Below are 12729 nucleotides of genomic sequence, written 5' to 3' on the forward strand. Positions count from 1 at the left end.
AACAGCTGATGCCGGCTGGAATGGACCACCTAAGTATAAGTTTCCACGTGGGGGTATATTCTCAAAGCAAAGCGAGGAAATTTTCCAAAACACATTAAAAGGAGTTATGCAAATGGTTTACGGCAGTGCTCGTGTGGCTGTATTGTTAAATTAATCTGTATACACTGCGGCTCATCTTGGCAGGACCTTTTGTTTGTCTTCACTCTTAATCTGCAGGGCTCATCTCAAGCTTACATCACTAAGAGTCAACAGAGGGATATCCGCCGCAGTCTTACCGCTAACACTTGAGCTAACACTGGGGTCAAATAGTGTGTGTGTGTGTGTGTGTGTGTGTGTGTGTGTGCTTGCCCGTGAGAAACCAGCCATGTTCACAGGCACCTGACCACTGCAGCAGTGCAAACGTCCCCGGTTTTGCTGCTCTTCTGTTTGGTTTCTCCCAATTAGAAATGGCTAAAAACAATTTTCTAGATCTGTGTAACCAGCAAGCACTTTGTGATGACGACGCCTTTGTACATATTTACTCTTCAAACACTCGCTCCCCAACAAGAAATAGAGGAAGAAAAAGAAAGTGAAGCACAATTGGTTTCTCGGTGCTTGCAAAGATGTGGTTTCCTCCAGGAGAAGTGAGCCGTTGCTTGCATCAGCCTGTCCATGTTTCTGTGTCCAGGCCAGTGAACTCTGCCAGATGCCTGCCACCTTCTTATCTGTACCAGCATGGCCTGTTCTCCTGTGTTTATCACACACCACTGGCAAATAGGCTGGGGTCTTGCACAAGTGATAGCGCAACACACAGACTCACAAAACGCATTTATATGCATCCTTGGAACAGATGTAGACCTCTTCATGTAATCGTTTTATACTCAGGACTCTCGATCAGTCTTGCCTAGGCAAGGCAAAAGTCAAAACCTGATTACATCAGTTTAAATGGCTAAAACTAAGCACAGATGCAGTTAGATGAAACTGCATCTGAAAGTCAGATGTGGATGGCTAACTGGAAGCAGAGAGTCAGAGTGGGCGTTGTTTTCCCTAAATTCCAAAAGATATGCAAATAATGGAAGTGCAGTTCCTCAAATGGTTAATTCTACTTTTGATGTTTCCAAGAAAACTGATCTAAAACAATGTGACTGATGCTTTTAACCTACTGAAGGAGAAAAGAGGTGCAAAGGTTCTCCTCAATTTACTCGATATTATTTTCAAAAGTTATTTATGATGAACCGATAAAATAAAACGTGACAATTCTTAGGTCAGCTTACCTTCACACCAATGACTGTGGTTCAAACCCACAAGATGCACCAACAGGGCTGACATCTTGTTTGCGTCCAGTACATTCCCAGGTTCCTTTATAGCCACTAGGTGCCTGCCGTGTTAATTCACTCGATTTCAACTCTAGGCCGTGACTATGGTGTTGGTGCCTTTTAAAGTTTATTTAATTATCCAACAAATCAATGCATTCAGGCATGTAGAAATGGTCAAGATTAGCCTGCATCAGAAGGAGGAAGAAAGGTGATTTCAGTGTCATGGTTGTTGGTGCCAGACAGGCTGGCCTGAGTGTTTCTAAAACTGCTGATCTGCTGGGATTTTCCCCACACAACCATATGCAGGGTTTTACAGAGAACGGTGTGAGAAAGAGAAAAACATTCAGTGAGTTCTCGGAAATGCCGTCAGAGGTCAGAGGAGAACGGTCAGACAGCTTTGAGCTGATTGGAAGGCAGCAGTAATTCAACCAAAGTATGCAGAAGAGCATCTCAAAACACTCAACATGTTGAACCTTGAAGCAGATAGGTTACAGCAGCAGAAGTCACCGCTGAGATTTGCACAGGCTCACCAAACATTGGAAAAACGTTGCCTGGCTTGATGAGTCTTGATTCCTCCTGTGACATTGATGGACACGTCAGAATTTGACCACCAGACCCTATCTGAGTATTGTTGCTGATCATGTCCACGCCTTTCTGACCACAGTGTACTCATCTTCTGATGCTTCCTATAGGATAACACACCATGTCACAAAAGTCTTCATTTCAAATAGTTTTTTTGGACATGGTAAATGGTAAATGGCCTGCATTTGTATAGCGCTTTACTAGTCCCTAAGGACCCCAAAGCGCTTTCAGTCATCCACCCATTCACACACACATTCACACACTGGTGATGGCAAGCTACATTGTAGCCACAGCCACCCTGGGACGCACTGACAGAGGCGAGGCTGCCGAACACTGGCGCCACCGGGCCCTCTGACCTGACATGACGATGAATTCACCCTACTCAAATGACCTCGACTGTCACTAGGCCTCAGTCCAATAGAGCATCTTTGGGATTCACATCATGAATGCACAGCTGGAAGGTCTGCAGCAACTGTGCGATGCTCTCATGCCAAAGTTTTCAGCTCTTTTTTGAATCTCTGCCATGAAGAATTATAGAAGTTCTGAAGGCAAAAGGAGGTCTGAGCCGGTACCAACAAGGTGGATATGATAAAGTGTCTAGTACGTGTATGGACTAGTCGCACCTTGCTACTGAAGTTGGTTTGTGGTATCTGTCAAACACCAACGTGTTTTTGTGAGCATGTGTTACTACGATGGCAGGAGTGTTTTTACACACACCGCTCTAAGTTCTCCTAATCTGCTTTCAGTTTCATACCTACTGTACAAACAATAAACTGCTGAGTAACAAGCTGCGAGAAATTAAATAAACTCTATTTCCTAAAATGATTAACTATTCCTTTGAGGTCAACATTAAAGAAAGGGAAAAACCTCTTAACTTGACTAATAAATCAACACTGACTGTGTAACAAAGAGGCAACGAAAGCCTCGATAAACAGAAATCTGATTGTTTATGGTCCTGCCAGCACAACAAATTGCAACCGTACACGGCCTCTCAGTCAAACCCACACACAATCACCCAAATGCACCCCTATAATTCGAACTGCAGTGACAGAATGCACTCTACAAAATGAATCATAAATAACTCAAGTTGTTTTTATCCAGAAATGGAAGGTTACAGACTTTTCTCTGTGAAATATTGCACTGAAAAAGAAATATGGCCCATTTCTTCTTAGGAAAGAAGCAATTCATTCTCATTGGTGCCACATAAGAGGAAAAACACATTTGGTGTATAAATTTTCTTAACAATTTCCTGATAGCTTTTTTTTCCATGTATAAGAGTTATTCTTTGGTGCTGCCTCACCATTGCCAAATCTTTAATCCTCGTTTTGGTACACAGACTGCCTGTGGTGGTGGTGGTGTACTGTGTGCATCCTAATCTCTCCAAAGCTCTGTGTCTAATGGCTGCACTGCCTCTCTGTACACTGTGTACTCCCACTTTAGCTACAGCCTAACAGCCATGACAAAGTGGTGACAGGAGGAAAAGACTGCGAGGGAAGAAAGCTAAAACTTTTCAGCCACAGTGACTGTAGGCATATTCAAGTTAGACTTTGACGTTTGAAGTGGAAAAAAACTCAGATACCTGCAGGATCTAGGTACAGATTGATCTTCTTTTATTGTTCTTTTGATTGATTCAATACTTCAGTTGCTGTACCTTTAAAGAGTACCATCATTTCCTCTCCAGTGTCAGTGTCTCAATGTAATGCAGGTTTACCTTCCCCACAAGGACCCAACCTCACCTGTTTCTGACGACTCTCTGGCAGACAAGCCAGTCTTCCATCACCTCGCCCTCCACCTGTGTATTCAAGGACCAGTTTAACCATCCACTCGTCACTAGTGCTGGGCGATACTGCAAAGTTTGGTATCGATGCCAAAGTTAGTATAGGAGGAGTATTGCCGATTCCAATACCGATATGACTGAAGAAGTCACTTGGATGAGTGAGGAAACGTTTCTCCCACTGAAAACACTACGTCCAGATGAACAGAATCAACCTTCTAGGATTTACTTACCTGGATGATGGAGCATGCATCAAGACGATATGCATAACCGACAGCTTATGTAGGGGGGAGTTGTGTGTCATGAATCATGAGAGAAATTGTCAATAATTTTCAAATTCTGACTACATTTTATTGACCACTAAATCACTATGATTTTTACTTTCCATTATAATGAGTTAACACAATAAAACCCAACTTTCAGCTTTTCATATATTTTAAAACTGGGGCTTTTTGGAGACCTGAATGTAAACCTGCCTGTCTCTAAAGCACTTTGGGTAAGCTTCTGTTGTTTAAATGTGCTATTAATTTTGCATTATTATTTTTGACATTATTTATTTTTTATTTATATTATGTGCACTTTTTTATTATTATATTATTATATTTTTTAAAAATGATTGAACTCGCTTCAATGAACGTAGAGGACAGAACATTTATTTTTGCCTTTTTGTGCATTTTCTTTTATTTCTGCAAGGTTCAAAACGAACCTGTCTGCATACTATGACTACTCCCATCACGAGTCCATATAATTCTAATGTAGTAAATACCTTTACATTTACATTTGAGTCTGTTATTCCTGTTTCTTCACTGTTGTGCGGAAGCAGTTTGCCTGCATAGTTTGGTCATCTGTAGCCCACGATGCTGTTTGCAGCTTAGTTCGGGCTCAGGTTCCAGTTCTATCACAGCAACGTTAATTTGAAGTGATCTACTCTGAATCCTCTGCAGCTGAACGCTGCCCTCACACAGCGCTCTGGGTTTAGGGCTGCATTATTTTCAGCAACATTTGCGGCAACAAGCACTTTTCATGTACACAGTTTGACAGTTATTGTATTTCATGTCATTCAGCATGAAAATATGCCAGTCCACATGAATGGGATGAAGTCATGCAGTTGAAATGAAGAAGTTAAAAGATGAAGACGTGTTTTCATGAGTCATGTTCATTTATTTATGCTTGAACAGCCCAGTGTTAAATACTTTGTCAGGACTCCTGGTGTTTCAGTGATGTGTACACACTGTCCTTTGGTATCGGTGCCATATCACGGTCTGAGAGCAAACAGTCCATTTTTAAAAAAGCAACAAAGTTTACATGAGGAGGATGGACAGGCAACAGTGACAAGAATCAAAAGACTAACAATCAGGGGGACTGTGGTCGGGGTACAGTTTTTTTCACTTAGTTCGGTTACGCTCTTAGTTTCAGACACCAAAAGTTCTTGGTAAGATTAAGATAGTGATTCTAGTTTTCAATAAAATATGCCGATGTACACCAGCAACCTTGCATTTTGTCATATGAAGCCAAGAGAAGAATGAGAAGAGCAAAATAGAAGAATACTTTCTGTACAATACTTAAATATTCAGGGTCTGGTGCTGTAATGTGGTTATGGCAGAGAGGCCAGAACACTGCTTTATTTGTATAGCTGAGCACACCTACAGCCAGCTTTGGACTTTGCCTCTAAGGAATAACCTTCTGAATAAAGCATAAATCAGATAACGTAGTAGGTGCATTTGTTGCAATCTCTAGACAATCAGTGCCGAAGCTAAGCTAGCTTGGAGCACATTTACTGCATGAATATGCATCCATGTCCATGCATCCTGTTCCATACTTTGCACAACTTCAGCAATGGGGGAATTTTGGTAGTTTGATCTGATCAAGGGTGCAGGCCTATCCCAGCTACCGCTGGGCAAGAGGGTACACAAGGATACACCCTGGACAGGTTGACAATCTGATGCAGGGCTGACACAGACAAATGGACAACCATCCACACTCACATTCACACAGACGTGGACAATTTAGAATCACCAATTAACCTAACCCCAATATTTACATGTATTTGGATGGCGGGAGGAAGCCGGGGTATCCAGAAAGAAACCAAGAAAACATGGGGGGCCTTTCTCTACACAGACACCTGGATGGATGGTGGAGGCGAACTTGGGACCTTCCCAAAGTCTTAGAAAGGGCTTTGTGACTTTGTTTCTTCTCTGTTGTTAAATGATCTGAAACATGTGAAAAATTTGCGAAAAAAAAAAAGAAATTGGGAATGAGGCAAATGCTTCGAAGCACTGTAAATGCACATACCAGACCAGAAGTATAAAGAAGATTTAAAGTTGGTAATGATGGCCCGAGAAGCCTAATTTTCCCCCCTCCAGACTGTTGCACTGTCTTCCTTTTTTTTTTTTTTTTTTTTTTTTGCCTGTCCCGTTTGGCTCTTATGCCATCAGAATTATTGTCTAAAGGCGAAGAAAGATTTACTTTACCAAATTGACCATCCCAGCCTTGCCATAATGGTCCATTTGATTCCACCTTTTATTGTTTATTTTATTTTCACTTGCTGAATACGGGACAGACTTGACTGGGGGAAAGAAGGGGAGAAAGAAAGGGGGAAAGAAAAACCGCTGAGAAGAGGGACGGGGGAGAAGGGCAAAAAACAAACAAACAACAGAATAAGCAGACAAAAAAAATGCATATATCGATCACCTGGATCACCTGTTGAGAAAGAAAAAAGAAAATAAGCAGAAGAAAATGAGAGTAATATAATAAACAACATCACAATGATATATGGGAATATGACAGTAAATACTAAATGTTAAACATTATTGTGCAGCACATAAGATCAACAGAACACAGTGTGCTTTGAGGTAGGAGCCAAAAAGGGTGTAGTTTGTGGGTGTGATCACCCGTGTGTACACCTGTGAGCATGGACGCACTTGTATTTAAAAGGTTCCTTCATGTAATGATCTGCTAGAGGGTGTGGGGGGCCACAGCCCCGTCCACCAAGGCATGAAGCAGGTATGGAGGAGATCAAGACTCCAGACATCCAGAGGCCCAGAACACAAGAGACCAAGGAAGACCAACAGAGGGGCAGCTTGCACTGTCTTCCTGCCAGAGCCACCACTATGGTTCTCATCGGGCCCTCACAGGTGTCCTCTCTGGTGACCTCATCTCTGACCTTCAACCTTTAACCCCTCGTCCCTGATTGATTCCTTTGCATACTCTCTGTGAACTCTGACCCCAGACTGTTTATCATCCTGGGTTCACCTGTTAAAACCATCAACCAAAAAGTATACTAGTTAGGCAGTGATGAAGTCTCAGCAGAGCTCCTCACAGACCAGAGAAACTCCCTCAAAACATCCACACATCCTAACATTTTTTGCTCTGTCCTATTTTCTCGCACTGAGGCCTAATTCCTAAAACAATTTCAAGAGTTGTTATTTGCATGTACAATACAGCAAATCATGTACGTCTCTTTATGTTGTGATAACAGTTTCTTTTTGTTCAAGTATAGAAAGAGAAACTCATAAAGTGTTAAAGGAATGTCTGTTCCTTTCATATCATGTGAAGAACATAAACATGCATAAACACACTCATGGACGTTTACACATGCTGATATTCAGATATTCACACGTGGATTAGAACCAGACGTACGCTTGTTTCTGCACATTAATAAAACAAGAGGAAGCAGTGTGTACATGTAGTATGTTTATCATACATGCAGTTAGAAACTTGGTTCAGATACATTATATGTTTGATTTGATTACTGATTCATCCTGTAGAATAGTTAATTTACCACAGACACAGACTTTTCAGTGGGGACTGGATGTAGACTGTAAATAAAAGATGGCTAATGAAGTCATGAAGTGCTTTAAATCTGCATTCTTCCTCATGGTCAGCAGGGGGTAAATCCTCTGGTCTGTTCCCAGATATTAATCTTAATACATGTTCTGGTGTTTAGTGGCTATATCCTGCATTACGTTAATTCAATTCAATTCAATTTTATTTATATAGCGCCAAATCACAACAACAGTCGCCTCAAGGCGCTTTATATTGTACAGTAGATCGTACAATAATAGATACAGAGACAATCAAATGACCCCCTATGAGCAAGCACTTTGGCGACAGTGGAAAGGAAAAACTCCCTTTTAACAGGAAGAAACTCAATGCATCATGGGAATTCCCCGGAAGCCTACGTCTATTGCAGCATAACTAAGGGAGGATTCAAGGTCACCTGGTCAAGTCCTAACTAGAGATGGCACGATACCACTTTTTTATGTCCGATACCGATATCATAAATTTGGATATCTGCCGATACCGATATGAATCCGATATAGTGTTTTTTAATCAATAAAACAGTTTTTTTAAATATCTTGCTGCTTTTTGTATAAGTTCATACTCAAGTTAAAAAAAACAAACACTAAGACTGCAACTCTGCTTCCTGGTCCCAACTCTGGATAGTCATATTTTGGGGGGTTTAATAAATTTGTCCATATTTCTAGAAATGAGAGCTGCTCCATCCAAAGTGGGATGGATGCCGTCTCTCCTAACAAGACCAGGTTCCCTCCAGAAGGTTTGCCAATTATCTGTGAAGCCCACATCGTTTTTTGGACACCGCTCAGACAGCCAGCAATTTAAGGAGAACATGCGACTAAACATGCCACATGTTAACACATCAATTTATTCCCGCTGGAGAATATCTACCCGTGTCATCAGTCTCTATAAAAAATCGGTGTCGTTGAGAAAAGCGCAAGTCCAAACTGCTCTATCAATAAGGACTCAGCCCTGATGAAACTTAAAGAGACACTAATGGATGGATGTGTACACATGCACATCCATAACAGAAACTATACAAATGTTGAAAGCAGGTGTTTTAGTGTCCCCTCAGGTGCAGTCAATTGAATGCCTTTTCCCCCTATCAGCTGTTTACTCTGATCTCTGCTGGGCAGCTACTGCGCTAAGAACACCAGCCCACAAGTCTATATGTTTTGTGTCAGTACTGATAACAGATTGATAGAAATGTGCCCAGAGCTGCAGCGCTGGAAGTTCATTTTTAAGAGGATTCAAAGAGAAAGTGGCAGATAACGAGGACTTCGTGATCTCAGTGTTCTGGATTTAAACCTCTGGGTGCTCTGAGGCATTTCTGTGTGGAGTTTGAATGTTCCTACTATGCCGGAGAACACACTTGTTCGGTTGACTGACAAATCTAAATGGGACTGTAGTTACTAGAGGGTTTTTTTCTCAGTTCTAGACATGAGGGCTAGCGACCTGTCCCGGGTGTCCTGACAGCTGGAATAGTTTCCAGCACCCTGCAAGTTAAGAAGCAGTTAAGAAAATCCATGAACTATGTCAAAAATCGATGTCGTTCAAAGAGAAATGATTCCATGACTTTCTTACACACGTTTTTATAATTTTATTTAACAAAACTGCAATTTATTCTCAAGTAAATCCTCTACACATTTAATATTCCAGAAACTCCAACTAATGAAAAAAATTTGCAGAAGAAGCCTGGACAAGGTAGTCTAAATTAATCCATTAGTGACAACGTTCAACTCCAAAATGATTACCAGCAGCTGTAAAATTAGGTTTAATTCGACTTTCCGTGCTTTTAACTTTAAATACCCCTCAAAAAAATGTGAGAATGCATCTGAATTGTCACTTAGCGCACCCGCATGTCACTATCACATATGACTAAGTGCAATTTAATAAGAGCAGAAGGGCTCACTGTATGTTCTGTGCGATTAACCACCAAAACTGTTCCAGGAATCGTATTTTCACTTCACAGCGATTCACTCTACTTTATCATTTATGACGGACACACTGTACTTTGGAGCGAGCTGGGGTTGCGAAGGAGCTCCGAATGATATCTGATCTCTTTGTGGGGGCATCCTTTTTCAAGCTGAGGAATCAAAGACCACCAATGTGTTACAGCTCTAATGTGGTCAGAGGCAGTGGAAGGCGGTGGGGGGAGAATCTGCAGATTGGCTCAGAGGCACACTTGAAATCTTGATCCTCTCCCACTGCGTCCATGCTGGCAGATGGGAGAGAGCAGAGCTCAACTCCCCCGATCGACTCCTGCACTTGCCACACACTGAGCTAACACCGACAGCGTTTATCACTCTCTCTTCGCTGTCGATGGCCACTTTCCGCTTTCCCCCGTTCCCCCTCGCCGCGTTCCCCTTTTTGGCAGGCGGGATTAAGTTTAATGGTATTGTGTGTGACAGATACGGAGTGAGGTTTGGCACTAATTTGAGGCAGACCACGCACAACCATTTTATGGTTTCTTTCCAACTCGCTCAGTGACATGTGGTGGTGACACGTTTGACAAAAACCATCCAAGGTGAAGGGCTGGGTGGGGCCCTCTGTGCGTGTGGGTTGAAAGTGAACTCACCCTGAACGGCACCTTCTTTCGTCCCACCCAGCACCACAAATAATCCAGTTTCTCTACAAGCATCATTGGCTGATTTTAAAAACTGTGTGGTTTGCAGTCTGAGGGTGTTTATGCTGGTTTTATGGTCTCCTCTGCAGCGGTGACACCCCGGGGCCACCTACTTGCAGTAATCTCATAATTAGCTGAATGGTTTTGAAGGAACATGCCAAATATGTGTTACTTGTTGCTTTGAGGCCAGACAAACAGAGGTGTCGGCTGCGAGCAGAAAAGGTCCATTTTACTGAAAACTGGATGAATGAGCTGAATAATGCTTGAGCGTGGTGGGTAGATGCATAATCAGTTTGGTGTGCTGTAGGGAGGCTAACTCATGACATAAACTTATTTTAAAAAGAAAGAAAAGACTTTTTACCAGCTCATGCTCATCCATCAGACAGATGCAGCCTTAAAGCAGGATTTGTGTGTGTGAGTGTGAGTGTGTGTCTAGCCTAGTGAGCAGACCACCAGGCCTCTAGACACGGACCCCGTCTTTGAGCTTAATACAACTGATTGCACTCTGATCAGTCCTGGTAATAGTTAAGGCTTCAAAGACACAGCCTCTGAGGCTGCCAGCAGTTATTTCCAACCCTGAGATCTCAGTCCCAACCCTCGGTACTGTAAGCAACAACCAACACTAAAAGGGGAAAAAAGTGCTAAGCTTTGGTTGGTAGCTACTCTTTCTCGCATTTCTCGTGTACTTTCCTTTGCTTTAACCCCAGTGTTACATGTCTCGGTGTCGGTTATTTGTCTTTTGGTTGTTCCCTCGTTTTCTTTGATAGATAATTTTCTGTTGATTGTCCCGTTTTTGTTTTCCCTTCCTGTCTTTGTCTCGTGCCTTTGTCGCTCTGATTGTCTCCACTTGTGTCTGATTACTGTCACCTGTGCCTCATTCCCCACCTGTTTCTCATCCCCAATCAGTCCACTGTTTTCATGTTTTGTTTTGGTTTTTTGGATCGTCTGCTGTGCTGCCCTTGTGGTCTCGTGGGGCCTTTACTCCAAAGAAAAGTTCAACATACCCAGGATATCGTTCCCTTATCTGGAGTTTCTTTTCCTCATTGGCAGTGAGGCTAAACGGTCACACAAAGCTTGATAAATCAACCCGGAGTACAGTCTGAAAACAATCCAGCTGCCTCAGACCAATCAGCAGCGTGTGTGGCATGTGCTCTGTGAATGTGTATGCGCTTTAAGTGCTTTGTTCTGTAAGACTGGAAAAGAGCTACTGTATTAAAGTTTAGCCTATTTAAAGCCCAAATCTTTCTTCAGGGTCTCAGTGGGGCGTTTTCATTGGGTTAGAAGTGTGGACTGCAGATAGGCACTCAAACACTTTGACTTTGGAGGCACTGTTAGAACAATGACAGCAGCACAAACTACATCTGCTGTTGAAAGCAGTGTGATATGGATTGGAACAAGTCAGTAAATGACCCAGACCAGTGATCTGATTTTTTTAGCTTCTTTGCAATCTCACACCTCCTTCCCTCTTTTATTTCTCTCTTTCGTCCCTGCGCCTCTCTTTGTGTCCCACTCTATATTTTGCGTCTCTTACACAGGTGAGCTGTCACACCTCTTGCTCTCAGCACCTTGCAATTACTCCCTCCGCTCTTCAACACTCACACATACACCTAAATGCCCCTTGGCATGCAAGATAGAAGATAACGCTGCTTTTCGAGCACACAGACACTGAAAAACGAGAACGTCCGAGGATAGCAGAAGCTAATATGTAGTTCAGAGGTTAAAATAGAAACTGTGGTGGAACAAAATGACCAAACTAAGTCAGCAAGTCTTTGTGGTGATGGCACATTTTGTTTTCTTTTCTCTGGCTGATCATCAGGATGGGTAAGAGTTTTCTGAAAGTATTTCTATTTGAAGGAAATTTGAATTTGTTAAATTTTCTTAAAAAACATGCAGATTTTTTTTCAGTTTTCCCTAAAGCTGGTAAAAGTGAACGTAATACCATAAGAATATTGTAAAAGCCTTTTTAAAAAAGTAATGGTTGTGACTCTTTCTTCCTGTACAGTGTGAACATCTTAAATTAATCCACTTGCTTTGTATTAGATCATTTAATAGCCTGTTAACATGGAGATTTAAGAGCAGCTACAAATGCAGCTCACATGGTGATCCTGCAGGCAATTGAGTTTTAATACACATTTGCTGATGAAAGCAAATAATAAGGGAGAAATTGTGATTGTATAGAATAGAAAGACTTTTTTTGTTAAAGACTCGGGATGAGGAAAGTGTTTCATAAGTAGTTACAGTGTACAGATGCTTTAAATAGGCAGCAGTATGCTTGACAGATCCAATAAAAAATGAACAGATGGGCATGGTTGAAGTAATATAGAATCAAAGATGTAGAAAAAACAAAGCCACGTGATTAAAAAGAATTAAGCTTTTCATTTGCTAATAGTATGAGTCTGGGTGTATATGGAACTGTAGAAAGGTCTGACAAGAGTTACAACCAAAGTTCCCTCTAATTTTTCATGTGTCTGAGCGAACACACAAACTCCCTGAGCGGTCCCTTGGACCACTGTGAGCAACAGCAGACGTGTGCACTGTGGTCACGCCAGCATCGAATCCACCCAAGTTACATGGTTTATTAAAAGAATCAAATTACAGCATTTACATTTATGTTAGACTACTTTTAATTAACTGCTTTAGCCCACTTACAATGA

The sequence above is a fragment of the Pundamilia nyererei genome, unplaced genomic scaffold, assembly GCF_000239375.1.
Source record: "Pundamilia nyererei isolate P.nyererei 1_Seehausen unplaced genomic scaffold, PunNye1.0 scaffold00022, whole genome shotgun sequence".
Lineage (NCBI taxonomy): Eukaryota > Metazoa > Chordata > Actinopteri > Cichliformes > Cichlidae > Pundamilia > Pundamilia nyererei.